Below are 21,986 nucleotides of genomic sequence, written 5' to 3'. Positions count from 1 at the left end.
ACTGAATTATTTCGAGTTCGCTGTGAGTGCCTCCATCTCCCTGGCAGGTGGGACCTCCTTGGAGGATCCCGCTTAACGATCTTGGTGCTCCCCTGTACCCAATACTCTGCCTGGCATAGAACAGATAGACTCTCTGGGAATGTCTATATTTATATTGGCTGTCATGGAATTACGGCATTAGTTACCATTCCTTGAGCATCTACTGTGAGCAGCCAGGTGATGGGCCCTTTAAATATGCTCTCATGGCCCCTCACACAGAGCTGGCAAGCAGCTGGAGGGTTATAGTGTGGCTCACTTGCAGAGGAGGGAACTGAGGCTCAGAAAGGGGAAGTCACTTACTCAGGATCATCCAGCTAGAAACTGGATTCCATGAAACTGTGTTCTTGATGTCAAAATTAAGGGGGAAAGATGATGTGGTACAATAAGTTTTTTAACTGCCCCCCGCCCCCAACATCCCACTCCCAGAGCCCCCAGCACATTCTGGGCCCTGACCATGGACACCAGTCTTAGGGCGGGGCTCCTAGCCAACCGCGAGGTTGACCTGAATGAACTTCATCCCCTTGGGAGGAGGCCTCTCTAGGGTGGTACTCACCAGAGGCCCCCAGTGCCAGCTCTTGCAGGGCTCGGATTGATGGACATTTTGGGGAGCGGGGTGGGGCGCTCCTCACTGGGCAGCGCCGCACCTGGGCGCCTTCTTGGGACTGAATCCCTCCAAGCAAACTCTAACTTGGGGTGGGGGAGGGTTAGGGCTCGTTTTTTTTAGAGCCAGCGTAGCACAGCCTCCCTGGGCTGGAGACCTTGCAGTTCCGCCACAAGCCTTGTGGACAATGCCAAGAGAAAGCGGTTATTTTGGGAATGGTTGTCGTGGTTACGCCATCCCGCGGTGTCCTCTGCCCCATCGCCGCCCCACTGGCTTTGTGGGCGCCCGAAGGAAGCCATTCAGACTTTTCAACACTTTGTCTTTATGAAAATTCCGCCCCACCTTTTCCTGGCTACCTTGTCTTTCTGGGATATTGAATCCCATTCACAGATGGAGAAACTGAGAAACCGAGCAACGGAGGGAGGCTTCAATCAACGTCTTTTCCAAATCAGCCAGGGACCCGCCGGCCGGGTTCTCAGAATCTCAAACCCTTGTAACGAATTTCCACTTGAAGAACACGTGCGGTGCCCGACTTAAAACCGCAGCCCCACCGAACCGGTTAACATTACGAGCGAACCCCTACGTCCCTTACCCTCAGCTTGCCGCGGGTCTCCTATGTTTTACAACTTTAGTTTGTATCTCCAAACTGCTGGGTGTTCAAAGGGTTAAAAGGGACCAGAAGGGGCCCTGCTGCGCGTGACGGGGGCGGGGGGGAGTGTCTCGAAAGGGTTAAAATTATAAACGCTTTGATCCCCCCCCATCTGGTTCAAAATGGGCAGCAACGGGGCCGGGGAGCCAGGGAGCCCCCCCCACGGAATGACTTTTTTAAAATTTTAGAACTTTTAATTCCGATCAAAAAAAAAAAAAAAAAGTGTCCCAGTTCGAAAGTTCTTTTAACCTTTTCTTTTTTCATTTATTTTTTTCTCGATTTCTCCGCGGGCAGGATTATAAAACTCGCCCTCTCCTTTTGGGTTCGAGGAGCTAGGTTCCCCCCTCCGGGCAGCGCGCGGGGCGGGGGCCGAGGGGGCCCCGGGAGTTTTCTCCGGGGCCGGGTTGGGACGCGGCTGGTGAGTCCCGGCTCCGGCCCCTGAATTGGGGGGTCCGCGTCTGCCCCAAACGCCGCTTTCTTCCGTTTTCCATGTCATTTCCTGTACTAATAAGATGGTGGTCAAAGCAGGGGAGGAGAGCAGCAGCGAGTCGCCGCCGCCGCCGCCGCGCCGAGGCTGGCGCTGAAACTTTGCCTCGCCGGGGACCAGCGCGCCCGCAGCGCGGCCGCTCCCGCCGCGGGGGCCGCCAGCCGGGGCCGCGCCGCCTCCGCCGAGCCGCCCGCCGGGCCGCCCGCGTCGCCCGGGCCCCGCGGCTGCCGCAGCATTCCCGGGAAGGTGAGTCAGCCCCGGTAGCCAATGTGGCCATTGAAAATGGCTTCGGAAAGCGCTCGGCAGTTTGCCAGCGAGCGCGGGGGCCGCGGGTGCAGGGGCTGCGAGCGGCTGCGGGGGGCGCGGGCAGCCGGGGGCCGGCGCGGGCGGAGCGGGGGGCCCGGGGCGGCGCGGGCACGGGCTTGGGGGGGCGGTTCGTCCCGGCCCCGAGGTGGGTTAACCCTCGGCAGGTAGCTGCCGCCGCTGCCGCCGCCGCCGCCGCTGCGGGATTCGGGGGCCGCCCCTCCGCCTCCTTCCTCCCCGCTCGCTCCTCTCTCGCTCGCCTTGTTACAATGTAGCCTTTTCTCTGTGCCGACGTTCCGCCCGCTGACGGACGTGGCCGCCGACCAATGGGAGCGGCGGCCCGGGCCGAGCGTTCGGAATGAGAACGCGGTGACAGGGGCGGGGCGGAGCGCGGAATGCTGGAGGGCTCTCTGCGGCCGCTGGCCTAGTTCTGGGGGCACTTTCGGCTCGCTGCCTGGGGCTGATGTCGGGGGCTCGGGCCCTTCAGGAGGCGGTGGGGCCTCTTCCAACGCCGCCCGCGGCGACTTCCCGCCGGAGGTGGCCGAGCCAGGGGCCGTTTCTTTAATATATTTTAAGTCTTAGTTGCCGTGTAGACTCTTCGGGAAATCTCTCTGGAGCGTAGCCTCCATCTCCCACTCGCAATCCCCAAGGTGCTCTCTTCTGCAGGAACTGCAGAAACTTGGCGGCCAGTGACCTTTCTCCGGTCAAGGCCAGCAGGCCCTAAGCAAGTCGCCGCAAAGAGCATACACATTGAGCGTTGGGCGATGCTGGTTGAAAAGTTGCTTCTGTCTTGAACTGGGTTGGGCGGGAGGGAGGGGTTTGACCCCTGGGATGGGCTGGGACTTAGGAGAGAATAATGTTCAATCTTTCTTCGTAGATGTTGGCTTCATGTGGGGAAAGGCTGTGGTATATAATTTAGAGTGGCTGAGAGGAAACACACCCAGTTCTTTGTGCGCAGGGACAGGAGGCAATAATGAGAGATTGCTCTTGATGCCTGGAAACCCTATAAACTTAGGGGGGTTTGTCTGGGCTGGGGCAAAAGAATTTTCCGTGGTGCCATATGCCAGTGGCACCCAAGCTGGCCTTTGTCCACAGTACCCTTGAGAGGAAGGGAGCTGTTAGGGAGGTGGGGTCCTGGGTCTGAGTCTCTAACAGGCTGTGGTGTCCTTACCTGTGGGGTGGGGGCATGGTCTTCACCCACCAGCTCTCTGAGAGGTGGGCAGAGTTCTGTGTGGCCAAATGTCTGAGAACCTGCTGGGAAGAGTCCCATATGATTGCTTGAGTTTAAGGAAAGTGGTTCTCTGTTGGGAGTCCTTCCCCCACCACTGTGTTATAACTGTATGACTTTGGATTTGGCACGGTTACCTTTGATCTCTCTGAACCTTGCTTCTCCATCCTGAAAATGGAGCCAACAGAACCTGTGTGGCAAGGCAGTTGTGAGATTAAAGGTGATAGAGATAAAATGCCTAGTCTGTGCTCCACACATGATTCAAGAAGTGTTTTCTCTATCTGGGATTATTGTGGAACCTACTATCCTGGGACCATCAGAATTGCCCAGCCCAAGACCATCCGATTCCAGACAGGGCCTCCAAGGAGCAGCTGGGGCACGGGCTAGTTCTCTTTCCTAATGACATTCTCAAAGACAAGGGGTTCCCCCTCCCTTGTCCCAAGAGCCCCGATCAGCCATCACAACCATCACTTCTGTCCAGCATTGACATGAGTTAGAGTTCTGTCCTCCAGACCCCTTGGATTGATGTGTTTCATAAATTTGTTTTCTTTGGTGTCAGTAAGACTTCTGTCATTTGAATCTTTCCTCTCGGAGTCTTGGATGTGGAGATGGGGTTTCCCTGGTTCTAGGTCACTGGCAAGTGTGAAGGAAGTAAAGACCATCGGACTAGGAGTCAGGAGTCACACGTTTATTCAGCTGCCTCGTTGGCCCATCCCCTTGGCTCTATCATAGTCATGACCGACGCACAGCATCCAAGGCCGTCCCTTGCCTCCTGTCCATCCTCAGGAAATATTCTGAGCCTCCGAACTGTCTACCTGCAGCTTCCCCTCCTTGCCAGTCTCCACCTCACAATCAGAGTGATCCATTCCGAAAAAGCTCACATCAGGCCTCCTGTTTCTTGCTTAAAACTCAGAAGAGTCTTCTCAGCTTTTGGGATAAAGAACCAAATCACCCCCATGACCTAAAAGCTCTGGAGTGATCTGTCCCCTGCCCCTTCCTCAGCCTCACCTCACACCCTCCCCAGAGATCTCCCTGCGCTCCAAGTTTAGTTCTCTCCTGCATGTGCCCCGCCCTTCTTCTGGAATACTGGACCGCTTATGATCTAATGAATGAGTTGAGACTGGTAAGGGCAAGGTGGAGCAGGAGAGTGTCTGGGTAGTTCTTGATACTAACCCCTAAACATTTCCAGTTCACCCAGGCACAGGGAAGGATTGAATCTGGGGACCCTTGTGCTTGGGTGGGGCCGTGTGGCTGGTGGGTGAGTTGTGAGCTTCAGTGACACAAATCAGGTTGGGCCAAAGCATCTAGTGGCCAGTGCACAAGCCTCCAGAGTGTTCTTTCCCTGTGACATGGCAGGTAGCGGCAGGTGGGACAGCGGCTGCCTTTGCTAGTCTGTGTCCCTGGGTGGCTGTGTGGCACAGATCCCCTTGACAATGTCCCACGATGGATATGCAGCTTGAATGATAACTAAACCTTTGTTGTTTGCAACCACTGAGATTTGGGGGTTGTTTGTTACTACAGCATAACCTAGCCTGAACTGACCGATACAAGGACTAGAGGAACATTCCAGGCTGAGACAAGTACATACACACTTGTCTCGGGACTCGGGAAGGCTCACCATTAGCAGCCAGGGTGACCCTTTGGACAAACAAATGTGAGTCTATCAACCCCTGCCTGGAAAACTTTCAGGGACTCCCAATGCTGTTAGGAGAAAGCTAGAAATCATTTAGCTGCCTTCCAGACCCTGTGGGGACACCGTTTTGCATCCCTCCATTCGCTATGTTCCCCCTGACATGGCGCATTGTCCCGTCAGCCCTGACCATGCACCGCATTCCCCCTGCTTAGGCTTCCTCATCCATCTTTCAGCTTCCACTTCACCTCTTCAGGGAAGCCCTCCCTGATTAGATGGAGCCCTCCATGACAGCCTCTCATGACCCCATGTACCTCTCCTTTGCAGCACTCATCTCTGTAGCAATTTTATAGTTGTGGGTGTGATTACTGATTCTGGTCTCCGCCTTTCATCAGACTGGGAGCTCTGCGGGGGCAGTGCCTGGGTTTGCTGCTCTATTTCCAGGGTCTGCACACAAAGGCTGCTTCTGAAGATTCCCTGAGCATTGACTGCAGGTTCACTGGGTGCCGGGGGCGAGAGACAGGGTAAATGAACCCTGTTTCCTGGGTGTCAGGGCAGGTGGGTCCCGCTGGAAGGAGGCATCAGGTGTGGTGGACAAACTGGTCTGTAGGGTATAGGTACCAAGCTCCCCACACTTACAGGAGGCCGCGCCCCATAAGGACCACGTTTCTGGGAGGTCTGAGAGGACACCCGGGAGGGCAAGAGTGTGGGATTTAACAAACCCTGAGGCTTCTGCTGATCTAGAGAGTATATGATAAGGTGATGGGGCCACAGGGTAGGAGATCCAGGGGTGATGAAAATAATGATGGCAAAGGAGTGAATGTTTATTGAGGGCTCTTGAGGGTCCTAGGCATGTCTCTATGTAGAAAGCCACTCCACAAGGTATGTGTTATTATTGCCATTTCACAAATGGGTAAACTGAGGGCCCAGAAGATGGTGTAAAAGATCCAGGGTTACACAGGGATATGGCCACTATTGGAACCCTGGTATTCTGATGCCACCTCCTTGAGGATGCCCTCTTAGAATGAAGACAGAGAACCCCAGACCCACCGAGGAGATACCCCTTTGGAAATGTCACATGGGTTTATAAAACCCTTCTAGGGGGGTAAATTCCCAGGAGGTGACACCCACCTACCCTTAGGGTTTGTGCAAACTGGTTTCTGGCCCAGAGCTGCTTGGTGGTCTTGCTGCCAGGACTGGTCTGGAACCATCTGGTACATCTCCACCCCTGCTGGGGCCCGAGAATCCTTGGAGGCCCCACAGCCCCATGTTCTCAGAGTGGGGCCTGGGAGAGGCTTCCCCACAGCTGGCCCAGGGGCTGCGCCGGAAAAATAAGCCGTGCAGAAAGGGGGGGAAAAAAAAATGAAGAAAAAAGAAAAAAATGTGCTGTTATTTTTAAAAAGCCTGTTTCCTATTGCAGATTTGTATCTGTGTTGGAAAGCCCGGTGTTCGCGTGGTGCAGCCACACTCGTGGTGGTGTCCTTGGCCAGGGCTCTGTAAAAGGGGAGGCCTGGGGCTGCCTCTAGTTCTTCCTTTCTTCATCAGGTGATCAGGGCCCATGGGCCATCCCTGGGCCAGGTACTGTGCTAGGCTTGGGGGTGCAAGGGGAACCCAGTCTCTGCTCCTGTAGAACTTACGGACCAGCGTGGGAGGTGAGCAATTAACCAGGCAGTTAAAGATTCTAGTACAAGGATGTAAGGCAGATGGTCTCCGACTCTAGGTCAAGGGAAGCTTCCTGGAGGAGGAGGTGGCCTTCGAGCTGGGTTTCGAAGGATTGAGGAGATAGTAGAGAGGGGCGAGGCATTCTTATGTGGGGTATGGCTTGTGCAAAGGCCTAGACACACAGAAGGGCTTGGAGAAACTCAAGTAGTTCAGTTTCCCTCCCTATAAGTGGAGACTATAGGATCAGTCCAGGGCCACATTCTTTGGACAAAATTTTTTTCCTCCCTGTCCTCATGACTAGATTTAAGAGGAACACATATTGTGCCCCCTGAGGTCCCTTCTATATCCATTTATGGATGGGAAGCTCAAGCAAGTTCAGAGAGGTTAAGTGACTAGCTCCAGATCACCCAGCTATAATCTAATCTTTCCAGTCACCCGAGAAACCCACATTTATAAATGTAGCCTCAGGGGTGGCCTACCTGTGGTAGTTAACGATTCCCAGCAGGTCTCCTGGGTGCTTTAAATGTGGGATTTGATTTATAAGCCCTTGGTTTACACAGCTGGTTACAGGCCCTTCTCCCCACCTGGGAACCTCATGGGTGAGAACTTGCAGGCACATTTGGACAGACCAAGAGTCTCCAATGAAATGACATGGGCTGAAGGAGGTGGGGAGAGGGGAGGGGGCAGACAGCTGCTGACTGTCCTGCTCCCTAGCATCAGCCTCAGATCCCTGGTGAGTGCGAAGGGGCAGGGACCCTTTATGCAAAGCCACACCTGGGCCTCCAGCCTTCAGTGCCTTCTAGAACTTTCCCTTCCACCACTCTCTCTAACCCCCCCAACCCGACCTGTAAGGCCAACGGGGACTCCTCCCAACTCATCTTTTTCCAGATCCCCTGTCAATGGCCCGTGAGGCCCATGGGCTGGCTCTCATGAACCCCATTTTAGAGCTGAGAAGATGGGGGATCCCAGAGAGAAAGTGGCATGCCAGAGGTTGTACTGTTTAGGGAGTGACCAAGCTAAATCCCAAATCTAGGACCCCTTCCTCTGCACCCACTGTCCTCCTGCAATCATCAGAGTAAGATGGGGAATTCTGAGAGCTTTTGGCCCAGGCTCTGTGCCCTGCTTTCCAGAAGGAGTGGCTGTGTGTGGGGGGGTACTGCTTGACTCTGCTGTGACAGCAGCTCACCCCATCCTAAGGGGACAGAGGCAGCAGACCCGGGTCATGTGCATGAGGACCTGGGGGAAGGGGGAGGGGAGAGTGGCCAGCGGGCCTTCTCTGGCTCATGGCGGGGCTGGGGGCCAGAGTGGGACCAGCAGACAAGGCGAGCAACTTGACCTGGGCACCGAGCTGGGCTGGGTATGGACGTCACCAAGCAAGTAAATATGGAACCACCCCCACAGTGTCAGCTTTCCCAGAGTGGCTTCTCCCACTATCTCCCACTTTCCCAGAGGGAAAGGGGTGAGGGCCGGGAAGGGATCCTGCTGCCCGATGCTCGGGGGATGGAGATGGCCGGCTTGGGAGGCTCTGGGCTGGCCGACGGGCCTGGGGAACAGCCCACCGGACCCTCAGCCCCAGCAGGGAGTGAGCCTTTCGTGGGGGCGGCTGACTGGGAGCCAGCCCGGGTGGACTCAGCATTGTCATGGCCCAAGGTACAGGGAGGTGGGCTCTGGAGGGTGGGTGGAGGTGGGGGGGGGCTTTTGCAAGCCGGGGGCCTGTCCCTGATCTTTTAGCCTAGCCCTTCCGTGCCCCAACCCAAACAGGGCGGCCTTTTCCCAGGGTGGTGTAAGATACCTCTTTAGACAGCTGTACCGCAGAGGAAAAGCTGGACCATCCAGAGGGCTGGTATTTAGAGAGGAGGTGAAGAGGTCAGAGGCTCAAGGTGTCCTGGGGCCAGGGGCGGGGCACTTAGACCGGGGTAGGGAGGGCCAGGGGGGTGAAATCTGCAAAGGAAATCAGCAAACTTAGCAGCCAGGGAAGAATTTACCTCCCCCCAGCCCCCCCAAATAAGACTTTGGGTCTTGGGTGGAGGAAAAACAGAAAGGGAGGACACAAGGCCAAGTTTTGGGCTGGGTGAGCCAGGCCTTTAGAAACATCAGTAATAGCCAAACTTGAATGAAGCTTATGAGTGTGGATGGGTCCCAGCACATTGCCCCATCCCGCTGGTGTCATTAGCCTTCATTTACAGAGGAGAAAGTGAGGCCCAGAGAATTGAAATGACTTACCCAAGGCCACACAGCTATGAAAGGCAGAGCTAGGACCTGAACCCATGTCTCTCTGATTCCTGAGTCTGAGCTCTCCTCCACTGCGTGGGAACTGTGGTTGGAGGGTATGCTGGGAGGGAAGGTAGGAGGGGCATCTGGGGGACTTGTAGGCTCCAAGCACCTGATGCCAGGTGGTCCCGAGAAAGTACAGCGTGGGCCAGCTGTGGCATCTGTGTGCTCACCTGAGAAAAGGGTAGGGTGGCCCAGCACAGGTGCTGCCCATGTTACTGGGTTGTTGGGACCTTCCCATCCCATATTTGGGTCAACAGATGTTCATGGAGTGCCCCTCTTGGGCTCTGGAGGGCCAAACATAAACACGTGATTTGATGGGTCCTGTACCCAGAAAAGGGTGGTCTGCAGACCCCCGCCCACCTGTAAGCGGGGTGTTACTGATCTGCATGGGAGATAGTTACAACATTGAAAGTAAGTGTCAAAAAACTCCTATTGCAACTTGACCATTGCTGCCTCATTTTTTTAAAAATTGTAATTTACAAAAGCATCAGTTGGCAACAGATTGGAAAACTCTCCCCAAATAGTGTGAGCAGCTCTGGCCCAGATCCTAACTGTGATTGAAGGTAGGAAGTGTCCTACTTGCTCGTGGATGTGATGGGGAGGGGAGCAAGTCATTCTGCCACCAGCGATGGGAGAGGGAGAGCCTGTTACGCTTCCCGGAGGAAGAGGCAGGGAGCTGGACCTAGAAGGACGAGTGGAAGTCCGCCAGGTGGAGGAAGAGGGCAGGACATTTTAGGCACCGGGAACAGTATGTGCAAAGGCAGACAACATGAGGATAGGGCAGTTCAGGGAAGGGCGAGTGGTCTGGGGTGTTTGGAGAACAAGTAGAGGAGATGGCCCTGGAGAGGGAGGCTAGGGCCAGACTTTGAGGGCCTTGAATGCCAGGCTGAGGCTGGACTTAACAAAACTGAGTTTAGGGTGTTCTGGAGGTGGGAGATAGAGTCAGAGCTGAGGATGTGCTTTAAGTGACTGCAGAGGCCATCCAGGTGGTGTTTTCCTTTCTGTCTTCTGCCTTCCGGAAGGCTGTTTCTTGGTGCCGGTGCGATAAGTTGCTGGAGAGCGGGCCTATCCTTGTTCCTTCGGAGACAGCCAGCCCCAAGGTTCTGCTGGTGCCCGGCGGCCCCCGAGTCAGTCCTGGCTGGAGCTGGACAGGGGGCCAGTTCTCGGCCATGTGAGCAGCGGGCCTTCCCAGGCTGTCGTCCTGGTCAGTGCGTTGACCTGTGGTGTGGTTGGCTGGCCATGGCAGAGTTCTTTTATCCCCTGCCTGATGCTACCAGTGCTGTGAGCTGTCAAAGGGGGTGTGCCAGCTGCCCTGAGGAGTCCAGAGCCATGCCAGGGAGTGTGGGCAGGAGGCGGGAAGGCTGAGCTCTGAGGCTGAGGTGGGGGCTTGGCCAGGCCTGGGGCCTGGTATGTGCTGGTGTGGGGTCTGAATAGGAGGTGATCCGTGGACAGCCGCCTGAAGTGGCCTCCGGCTCGAACTGTCTGTCGGGTCAGGGTCAGGGCTAAAGCCTGCATTTGTGGCCAGAGGAGTGAACGCGTGGTCAAGGGGGACAGTTCACATCTCGTCCCGGGCCAGCTCAGGTGAGCAGATGGGGAGCTGCTGCCATGGTGCAGTCTGGGGAGGAGAGGAGCCCACCCTTCCCATCTGGGGCTGCTGGGAACAGCCCCTGGTGTGTCTGGGCCTGCCTGTGGCCACAGGTCTCCAAAGAAGGACGGCCTGCACAGCCCCACCTACACCCTTCTCCTCGGGCGGGGGCCCCTGTTCCCAGTGGCCTGGCCTCCCGTTCCCTCCCCACGGCTCCCCATCAGCTGGGCCCCACACAGCAGGCGGGACTGTCTGGCTGCCCTTCGGTGGGGAGTCCAGCTGCCCAGGATCCTGCGGGATGGGCTGGGAGGCATTTGCAGCCCGTCTGGCTGCCGGCTTCAGGACCAGGAGTCACTGAGGGGCTCGGGTTTTGATGGTGGCCTGGCTTGTGCTTGGAGGCACAAGGCTTGTGTCCTCGGACCTCCCTGGCTTTCTGCCTTGGGCTGGCCCCACGCTGGACTCAGTCATAGCCCATGGGTCTCCCCGAGGTGGGGTGAGGGCGCCCCAGACCCGCTAAGCCTCCTAGCTCAGACTTCGTGCTGCTGCCTGCCTTTCCCAGAGCTGGTGCTTTCCCTGTGAGCAGCAGGCAGGACCTCCTTGCTTCTCAGGGGCCCCTCTCCCTGCACAGGACACCTCGAGCCTGTTCTGTGTGGCCTGGTGCCACTTGTATCCCAGTTCGGATCCTCTGGGGCTGTGCCCAGGACCCAGGGGCAGGTCCGGCTCTTGAGCTCCCTGCTGCCTGTCGTGGGCTTCTCTGGACCGAGCATGGCTCTTCCTCTTCCTGATTCCCCTGTGTGGATCTGTCGCTTGCCTCTGCCCCAGTTCCTGGCTACCTGTGAGGCAAGGACTCTCTGGCCTGGCTCCCAGGGTCCCCGCCCCCAGTTTCAGGTAGAAACTGTACTCTTCCTTGGCACCTGCCAGTGGCTCCCTGCCCTCCCTGAACACCCTGGCCCTCGGCCCAGGACAGTGGCCAAGAAAGGCTCCACTGCTCTTTCAGACTCACTCCTGTCTCCTCTGGAGAATCCCTCTGCCTGCTGCTTCCTGGTCCCCGCCTGGGGCCACAAATGGACCCCTTTCCAGCTGCCCCAGGCCCCCGGACCTGCAGCAGGTCTAACTGCTTTTGGAGCTCAGTTGTGGCCCCCTCCTTTTCTCAGTGCCTTGTCCGTGGTGCGGATGGGGGCCTCACATTTTGTGGGAGTCCACAGAGAGGCTCTGTGGATGACATCGCGTGTGGTCTAACGTGGCAGACTTGGGAGTTAGATACTGTCTGCCCATTTTGGCATTGGAAAGGTTGAGGCACCCAGGGTTCAGTGACTTTGTCAAGGTCTTATGAGAAGTCAGGGGCAGGTGCTGGGACTCCAACCCGTATCTCTTGGCTCTTTTCTTGACCCCATTGCTGTCTTGCCAGGTAAGGTAAGGGCTCATCAACCTTTGCTTATTGGATTCTCATGGGCCAGGGCTATGGCTGGGGCTGGGGCTGACCTTGTTGGGGACTGGGGCTCACCGTGTGGCCACGGTCACAGCTGGGACTCAGTGTCACTGGAGCAATCAACCTTGGGAGCATTTCTTCTGCTTCTTCCTTCCTGAACTCTTGTCCCCACTATGAGGTCCTCCCAGAGACACAACCCTGACCCTTGGAGCCTGAGGCTAATAAAGTATCCCACACAGCAGCTGGGCCTGCTGACCAGGGGCTGGGGGCCTGCTGGAACTGAAGGGCTGGCGCTAGGAGTCACTGGGGGGAAGGGGAGAGGGAGAAACTGGCCTGTGCGTCCTTGCCCAAGTCACTGTGAGGGCCCGCAGCCTTCCCTGCTCCAGGTCAGAATGCTAAGCGCTTCCTTAAAGCCACTCTTGATGCAGGGAGAATGTGGCCGTTGCTCCTACTCGCCTGATAAGCCTCTGAGGCTCAGAAGGGCCAGCGAACCCACCTGGCCCCTGTGTTCTTCAAATTCTTTTGAATCCCTCCGCCCCAGTGCAGATGCTTGCATACCTCCAGGGACCCGTAGCTCACTCATTCCAAGGCAGCCGACTGTGTCTTTTTTATGGTGTTTTACTAAGGTTTTAATTATGTAAGAAATATACAAATACATTTTTGTTGTACTAAAATCAAATATTATTTAAAAAGCTAAATATCGTCTTCCTTCATTACAATATTCCGGCCTCCTCTGCAGGGTTAATTGTCACTGTTATTACTTTGGTGTATGTCCTTCTAGATATTTCTCTATACATCCACTCACAGAACCTACAGGGAGATATGCCATGCCAGCACGCATGTGTGTGTGTGTGTGTGTTTAAACAAATGGTTACAGATCATGCTGTAAATGCTTTTCTCACTTAACATTGGAGCTAGGAATTGTAGTCATGGTTTTACATAGCAAGCTGTCATAATTCTCTTTCTTTCTTTCTTTCTCTCTCTTTCCTTCTCTCTCTCTGTTCTCTCTAGAGTAGCTACTGCTGGGAATGCGAGCCTGTGGCATTTTAAAAAAATGGTTGCACGATATTTAAAAGCCGTCCATGGAGACTTCTCTGCATGGAACCAAATGTCTCCCTGTAGGGCCCCAACTATTCCTGGGTCTCTTCTTTAGAAGCAAAGAGAAAGGCCGCTCCCCTGTCCCCAGGCAGTCCCCAGACGGCTGGAAATAGTAGCCACAGCCCCTGGAGACTTTTCTCCTTCACACCTGGGTGCTTCTACCCTCACTCAAAGGGCATGTTCTGGAGTGACCCCTCTCTTGAGGGCCTGTCGTGGTAAGTGGACTCTGGGGTCACTTGACCAGGTTGTTCAAGTCCAGGTTGTTTCTGGGAAATCTCCTTAACCTCGACCTCTGTGTGCCTCAGTTTCAGCCTCTGTAAAATGGAGAGGACAATAGTGTCTCTGTCACAGAGCCGCCGTGAGGACGGAGGAAGGGAACACACGTGCAGCGTGAAGAATGCTGTGCCAGGCACTTCGTCAAATCCCAGTAATACTCTGTCCTGGGGTCTCTGGTCTGTGTTAGCTGCAGCCCCCTCCGCCCGCCCCCACTCTGCAGGCAGGGGCCCTGGGTCTCCTGTGGGCAGCCTGGGATGGCTGTGGCCCCAGCAACGGTTTCATCCCACTGTCCGCTCCCTGATTTCCCAGAGGAGGGGCCTGCCTGGGAATGAGGCGGGTGATTGGAATCCTTCCTGGCTCGCCCAGCAGGTCCTGGACTAGGACCTACAGGGAGGGAAGGAGGTCAGCCTGACCCTTCGCTTGGCGGCGGCGGCCGGGAGCCTGGGTAACGTAACCCCACACCTCGGGCAGATTTACCAGCTCTCAATGGAGCCCGTTGTGGCCGGGGATTTGATCTCCCTCGGCCCGCAGGGTGGGCAGGAGAAGAAAGCAGCTTGGGGCCAGCCTCTCCCTGGAGAGGCCTGGGGCCCCTCTGGGCCACACTGGCCCTGGTTTGGGTTTGCCTTTCTGCTCGGGAGGCGAGTCTCTGCCCGTGATGGTTATGTTTAGTGCTGGACAGGATGGTCTTTTGCTCTTTCCTCCCCTCCTTCCCACCCTGCAGGTTCTAAACCACTTCTCATGCCACCGTCCCGCCAGCTCGCTCATCACAGCCACCCTGTGAAACGGGCAGCCTGGCTGAGGCCCTTTCACAGATGCACACACTGAGGCTCAGAGCCGCGGAGTGACTGTCCCAGAGCCCCACAGTGGGGCGCCAGTGGTGTTGAGACTATACCCAGGCTCTCTGGCTTCGTGTCCAGCTCTTTGTCATGAGGCCACCGAACGCGAGGGTGTTGGCGGAAGGTGACCCACCGATCGGCGGCCTGTGTGGTCGGTGAGCTCAGAGGGCTGGGATTATTTCCCGAGAAAGGAGAAGCACCGTAGCTGGCCCAGGGCCTTGCTCTTCCCTAGCTCTGGCCACAAACCCTCTTGGTGGCCCGAGGTAAGTGGGGGACAGAATGTGGCAGACAGAAGACTGCAGTGACCCTCGGGACTCGGGGTGCTCCTCCCAGGGAAGCAGGAGCTCAGCCATCCTTGGGCCCTTTTTAAGACTGGAGAGAGCAAGGCTCAGAGAGGGCAGGGGCTGCTGTGAGCCAGCAGTTGGCAGAGGGGAAGCTCAGACCCCCACTTCCTGATTCCAGATATAGAACCCTTACCAGTCACACCATTGAGTCACACCAAAGACCTTGAGCTGGCCCAGCTCTGAGTTACGAACATGGCTGTTGGGGTCAAGGGAATGTGGTCTTGGGTCCTGGGTCAATAATAACTTCATATTAATTGAACATTTACTATGTGTCTGGTGCTATTCCAAGTCTTGACCCATAAGATTTCACTTAATCTTCAGAATAAACTCATGAAGTGGATACCATTATTATCCTCCATTTACAGCTGAGGAAACTGAGGCACAGACAGGCTAAGTGACTCCCCAGAGTCCTAATGGGGATGACACTGACACTGGTATTTGAATCCCAGCGGTGTGACCCCCAAGGTTGTGTGTGAACCATTCCAGTGCTTCTTAGGACCAGGAGGATCCTCCCCACACCCAGGACAAATCATACCTGTCTTCCTGGCAGTGCCTGACCCACGGGCCGGTGCTCAGTATACACATGTTGAGTGAATAAGCAACCGCGTCTTTCTGGATGGCAGTGAAGTGAAATCAAAGGTGGCTTTTCCCAGCATTGCTGGGAAGGGGCCACTTAGTTTTGATAATGCAAAGTACTGACGAGCTCAGGGCTTGGGCCATGGCAAGCTCGGGTCCCACTGGGGACACATGGGGTTCCGCTGCCACTGAGCTGCTCAGAACCCTGTCCCATGAGTGAGTAGTGCTGCTCTGAGCTACCGCACTGGCGGTCGGCTGCCTGCCCCAGGGGGCAGAGGTGAGTTTTTTTCTGCATGGGTGGCTGTGGGATGTTCCCATGGCTGGCCTCGGGCCTCCTCTGGGCCCAGCTAGGGGCCAGAGGACTGAGGGTGAGCACTGTGACTGTGACCGTGAGGGACACTTGCATTCCTATTGAGCACTCGCGGCCTGTGGGAAAACAAACGTGTTTTCTTGTCAATTTCCCAAGTCCGTTTCTCATCCAGGCTCAGGAGGTGAGGGAATTTGCAGGTTCCCACAGGCCTAGAGTGGGATTCCGGTCTGCTCCCAACAACGACCTTCTAAGGAGCCCCACTCCAAGTGCTCACGTGTGTCCTGTGGGTTCCAAAAGTGCGGTGGGTATTAGACATAACCAGATCACGGGGCCCCGGGAGGTCTCTGGGATGACTCCCGCCTCAGCTGTCCCCCTAGTTGGGGAACCCCTTCCACTCAGATTTGCTGTCTTTATAAATAGTTTTGATGGCAGGCTCCCTGTAGTGGGACTCAGGAGATGCAATTCCAACTCAGGCTCTACAGGTTTGCTGTGTAGCCTTGAGTAAGCCCTTTCCCCTCTCTGGGCCTTGGAGGACAGCCCTGGAAAGTGAGTCCGTGGGGCTCGCTGATCTCCACTGTTCTATGCTGCCATTAGGGTTATGATTTATACCTCAATTTCTCGACCCCTTTTTAAGAGACTGGGATATTGGGGATCCTCCACCTAGCCAAGCTGGGACAACAGGGCTTGGTTCTGGTGTTGACTCATCCTGGCATGGTGAAAAGAACGTCTGAGGACTTGCCAGGGAATCCCCACTGGATCGGCTGCCCTTGGCCCACCCTGAGAACTTGAAGATTGGCAGACAACACCCAGCATGGGGGGAAAGCACATCTTTTGGAGTGCATGAGATCTGGGTTGGAATTCTGGCTTTCCCCATGACCTTTGGCTATCTACCTGACCTCCGAGTGCCTTTGTTTCTCACCTGGGAAATGGGGAGGGGGAAACTGTCCTCCCAGGGTTGAGATGAGGATGGGATGCTTGAGCTTCTCCCCAGTAACCCACTGACACTTAGCAGGTCCCTGGTGGCACGGGTCTGCTGAGTGTGGGGGGAGGGCGGGGGTCAGAACCGTTCTGGAAGCCTTGCCAACAGCCCCGGAGGCTGGGTCCCAAAATAGAAGACCCCAGAGACAGAGGCTCCCGATGGCCAGGCCGGCCTCTGCCAGCCCCCAGGAGGCCGCACTGAGCTGGCAGCGTGGGCCTTCCCTCCCTCCTGGGCCTGTTGGCTGCATAAATTACTCGGCAGCCTTTGGGCTAATTTTACCTTCTTGGTTTTCATGAATCATTTCCCATCCGGGGGCATGTGAGAGGAATGGCAGCGGCTTTGCCAGCTGGATGCCCCTGGGCCAGCCGCGGTGAAACGGCTGTGGTGGGCCCTGCTTGCACGCTCTCCAAAGCAAGGACAGGACACCCGGGGACCCCACGAGGGGCCCCCGAGGGCTAGCTCCTTTCAGCCGTGTCCCTGGACCTTTGGGTTATCATGATTGGGAGTCAGTGAGCCACAGCAGGTCCTGGAGCTGGAACTTGGGCTAACTCTAAAGGAATTTGGTATTACGTAGGGCCTGACTATGATGGCCCCCAGGGTCCCTTTTGACCTCGGTGGCGAAGCAGTGCGCAGAGAGACCCCTGTGGCCTCAGGTGTGTCTACCTGCCCAGCACCAGGAGTTTGCTCGAATGCTGAATTTTCACAGTGACCCAAGGCCAGAGCAGGCAGGTCCTGACGAAATCAAACCCAAGCACCTTGGATGAACTGGGGCTTGGATCGGGGAAGGAATTTGTCTAAGGTCTGTTCGATCAGTGGAAGAGGTGAGGCTACTAGTTACTGACAGTTTACCCCTTTGCCCGGAGAATCTTACTCGACTATAGTTATTCCCATTTTATAGAGGGGTAGCTGAGGGCACAGAAAGGAAGAGAACTCCCCGTCCCCTGCCGCCCCTGGTGACACAGTTGTAAGTGGTAAGCAACCATCCGCCCTGAGCTGTCTCATCCCTGAGCCCCAAGTTCGACACCACACTGCCCCCCGCCCCCGCCCCAAGCGCACTGACAAGGTTGCTCACACCCTCTCATCTGCTTCGTCCACTCACCAAGTGTGTAATGAAGCCCTGCCGGGTATCAAGGACCTTCCTGGCTCCAGGGAGATTTGGGAGCAGCCGAGCTGGCTGGAGATCTAGAGAGTTAACGCCTTGCCTGTTTGAGGAGTGCCCCCGCCCCCTGCCCCAGCTCTGGCACACTGACCATGTGGGACCACCTGCCTGCTGTTGCCAGGGCTTCCGATTTTCCTAAAAAAGCTGAACATGGGATTTTTACCTAAAATTGTCTGTTTCTTCAGAGTTGGCAACTAAAGCAAAAATAAAAATTGGAAACCAAAACCAAAAATCAGCCACCAGTTTTTAACATGTGGATCCCTTCTACAGACCCGTCTCTGGTTGGAGGAGGTTCTAATTATCCCCTCTCTTGGGAAATCCTTTACTACCTGTCACAAAGCCCCGTACCCTACCCCGATTGTTGTTGGTCACCCTCCATGCAAGACTGCCACCTGGGAGTAGTGGCAAAAGCATGGCTTTGACTTGAGTAGATTCCAGATGGCTGCTGTGCAGCCTTGCTCCAGGCACTTGCTCTTCTCTGAGCCTCTATTTCCTGTGTGAAAAACAAGTAAGGTAAACTGTACTCACTGGGTTTTTGAAAGGACTAAAGACCATAAGACAGAAACTCAAGTCAATCAGGATTAGGCAAATATGGAATTTATGCAAAATCCAGGATCAGGTACAGCTTCAGGAACAGTTGGATCCAGGGCTCACACAGGGTCCTCAGGACTTGGTTTGTTCTTCTTACTCTGCTTTATTTTGTACTGACTCCAGTACAAGGAGTCACTAGGCTCCTTGTGTCACTAGGAGACACTAGGCAGGCTAGTGTCCATGGTGTCACGGTGGCTGGCTACAAGCAGATCCATAGTGACATCCCATCCTTTCAGCACTCCCTCTTCTCAGCAGATTCCTCCAAAGCCCCCAAATCGCCACTCGTGATTGGCTGGGCCCTTTACCCTTCCTTGCACCATTCCCTATGAGTTGCAGATTTAAGTGCTGATTGGTTGGTTGGTCCTATCCCAGAATGGAACATTTGGAGAAGGGGACTCTCCAAAGACACCAGGCTCCTTGGTTCCAGAAGGGGGATTGGAGGCTAGCAGGAAAACCTACAGACATTCTACCCAGGCTGTAAGCCTTACGAGGGTGAGGACCCAGTTCACCCTGGGGTTCCTAGCACCTAGGACAGTGCCTGGCAGGCAAGAAAGTCAAGAGTGAATGAATAGCCTCCACAGTGTGCATTGAGCCCCGGCACAGAGCCTTGCATAAGCCACACCATGCCCCTCCTGCCTCCTTCCTGGAGGGCCAGGATAACGGTCTTGTACCCTTACCAGCTTCACCTGTCTGATGGAGTTTCATGGTTCTGCAGGGCCCACTCAGTACAGAGCTTGCCAGCTGAGCTGGGGGAGCCCCGGGACACCTGTTTGTTAGGACCATCCTGACAAAGTGTAATTATACTCATTGGTGCTCACAGCACCTTGCATTCAGAGGTATCATTTCCCCCAAATCCTCTCGTTCCTTGCTTCTTTACTGCGCATGTCCAGATGATTTATGTTTGTTACTGTTCTGAGACTGGGCTACAGGTAGAGCTCCAATTTCAGCAGCTGTAAAAAGGGGCCATAAACCACCCTGCAGGGCTGTGGGGAGGATTAGGCGACATAATGAAAAGGTGGAACACCAGGGGCGCAGGGGTTGGACAAAGTCGGTGCTCAGGCGAGCCCAGGTTCCCTGTGAATGCCTTCAGGTCAAGGTCTCCCCCAGGAGTCTTTCCACAGTGACCTTAGTGAATGGCCACAGGGGTCACACAGAGAGTCAAGAGAGACAGACAGACAGACACACCCATACGTGCACGCGGAGAGTCAGGGAAGGACCCCAGTCTTCTGGCCAGGACTCTACAGATCAGCAGGACGATTGACTCCAGCACAGGGAAGAGTAAGGTCATTACATGGGGGGGCTGATTACTGCACCCCAAGTCCCGTGGGGTGACATGGTGGACCCAAATGGTGACTGTGTGGACAGTGGGTCACAGCGCCAGAAGAACTTGGTGCTAAGGGCCCAGCACCTTGGGTGGCCGGCAATGAACAAGCCGGTTCCCTTCCTCTGGGCCTGAGCACAGCGCTGCCGTTGCTTTGACCTACTTAATTACCTACGTGACCAACATGACTCAGTGTCGTAGGTGGGGAGGCCTTAACAGTTCACATACTCAGCAGGGATGCTCAGGACCCTCGGACTGCCTCACCCCCCCCCACCCCCACATGCCTTACTTGTCCAAAGATGGAGCAGCGGCCTGGCTATTGACAGTGAGCTCCTGGGGGAGGCAGTCATCATGCTTGGTGACGACAGGTGCCTCGGCTTTGGGCACTGTGTCACTGCAGTGGGTGCTTCCCAACTTTTCTGCTCGTGCCTGTCACCTAGGGCAGCCTCATAAGCGGCGCCCCTGCTGCTGGTCTGCGGGCCACACACTGAGAAGCCAGGATTTAGGTGACTTCTGAGGTTTCTTTTAATTTTGAGATTCTGGGCAAGACAGGATGAATAGAACAATAGCCAGGGAGAAGGGCAGGCGGGGGAAGGAGCAGTGAGGGAGGAGGAGGAAGAGACCTCAGAAGAGGTAAAGGAGGGTGTCAGGCCCACTGGGCCCCCCACAATCCCCAAGCGACTCCCTCCCTTTCCCTCTGATCTCACAGTGCAGTAGGACCCTTTCCTTGGAGCCAAAAACACTATGTGGAGTTTCCCCAGGGCCCTACCTTGCTAAATGGAGGCTCCAGCTCCTTGGGGCGGGAAAGTACAGGTTTGAGAAAATGCAGGACACCCTAGACAGGGGCTGGAGAAATGAGAGCTGGGTGAGAGCAGCTGCCCAGCACAGACCATGGCTGTGGGTTCCTATCTCCCACCGCCTTCCTCTGGGAGGCCTTGAGCCAGTCACTCCCATTCCGGGCCTCCAGCTCCTTGCAAGGAAAGGAGGTCCTTGGAACCAGCGGTCTGGGGGCAGGCTTTCAGTTCCAATAGCCCAGAGGAGGCGGTGGGACGCAAAAGTTCAAGTTCACTTTCCCCAGCCCTATACCTTATTAAAAGCCAGAGGGGACTTGGGTGCAGAGGGCTTCAGCTCCCTACCTTGCCTTCCTCATTAGCATCTGGGAGAGGGGACCCGAGGAGCTAATCAAACTAGAGGCTCTGGCGGTCTCCAGCATCTGTCACACCGGGGAACCATCAGTGTGGCGTGGCCCTGACCTTCCTTAAATGAATCTACACATCCAGGCATCTTTCACACATGGCCACCTACCCTCTTGAGGCATCATGTGCAAGTGTAGCCTCCCCAAGACCCTGGCTGCCCCAGCCCAGAGACCCCACACTGGGGCAGCTGGACCCCGGCCCTCCACAAGCACCCCTTCTTCTCCCCTCAAGCCTCATGTGTCTGTGCTTAGCTTGGTACTTGGGATCTTATAGCCATGTCAGCCTCGGGGGAATGGGTGTGGACTTCAGTCCCCTTCCAGGGGCCAGCAGGTGGTAGGGAGGAGCCCCCTCTGCCCTCCCCCCTCCATCAGCAGATGCCTTCTCCCCTTCTGCTCCCCGCCTGGGAGGGAGCAAGACCGCCGTCAGCTTACTTTTGATACCATGAATACTAAGATGCCTTTTAAAATTTGTTGTTTGGCAAAAAAGATAGGAGAGCATAATAAACTTCCTCCATAATCAATAACTCAGAGGCATTACTAATCTGTTTTTTAAATCAGAAATGCATGCATCTGAGTAAAACCCGGTTAGAAGTAAGGCCCTTTCCTCCACTAGGCCTCAGCCCCAGCAGCTGTCATAGCTCATGGCTCTTGTGCACAGACATGAGCACAAATACCTGTGTACGTGCTTTCTATTTTATGGAAAGAGGGCACGTTTATTTTACATAACATTTATACAGCTTACTCGCTTTGTGTCCGATGCCGTTCTAAGTATATTGTAAATATTAACTCATTCAGTCCTCCAAACAGCCTTACCTCTTAAAGGTGGTTTAATCATGTCCCCCAAGCACAGAGAAGCTAAGACCCCCGCCCCAACATGACACAATGTTAAGTGAAACAGTTGGGAGTTGAACCCCCGGCAGCCGGGCACTGGGATCCACGCTCTCAACCAGGACTCGCTGCTGGCTCTCTTCTCTCCCGAAGCATATGGTCTTTACCTTGGTTTTGTTTTTACCACTGATTATGTAATCCATTCAAACAAATGTTTATCGTGCGCTCACTTTGCACCAGGCACTGTCCTACTTGCAGGGGATACAGCAATCAACAGAAGATAAACATCTCTGCCTTCCTGGCCTTTACATGCTGGCTGGGGAGACTGGCAAAGAATATAAATCAGAGCTACGTAAATTTGCCGGTGTGAGTCAAGCGCAGGAGAAAAATACAGCAAGGAAAGCGGGGTAGGGCTTGCCCAGGGACTGCAGTTATGTTCAGGTGGCGGAGAATGTGACATTGGGTGAAGGCCTGAAGGGATGAGGGAATGAGCCCTGTGGGTATCTGGGGAAGGAGCCTTCCTGGCAAAAGGAACAGCCAGTGCGAAGGCGTAAGACGGGAGCCCATGCCATGGGGTACAGCAGTA

At 55.4% G+C, this 21,986-nt stretch overlaps 1 protein-coding gene across 1 annotated transcript in view; it reads left to right on the top strand.

Moving 5' to 3' along the window:
- The first annotated feature begins 1,804 nt into the window (after positions 1-1,804).
- Positions 1,805-21,986, top strand: part of PRDM11 (PR/SET domain 11) — an 83,925-nt gene continuing 63,743 nt past the window's right edge. The window contains exon 1 of the mRNA XM_045065982.1: positions 1,805-2,022. The gene's annotated coding sequence lies outside the window, so the exon portion shown is untranslated. The remainder of the gene's footprint in view (positions 2,023-21,986) is intronic.

Source organism: Mustela putorius, unplaced genomic scaffold (genome assembly GCF_011764305.1).
Source record: "Mustela putorius furo isolate JIRA1106 unplaced genomic scaffold, ASM1176430v1.1 tig00003859_pilon_pilon_pilon, whole genome shotgun sequence".
Classification (NCBI taxonomy): Eukaryota; Metazoa; Chordata; class Mammalia; order Carnivora; family Mustelidae; genus Mustela; species Mustela putorius.
Note: the sequence above shows the minus strand (reverse complement) of the source record. Positions and strands in the feature narration are given on the sequence as shown.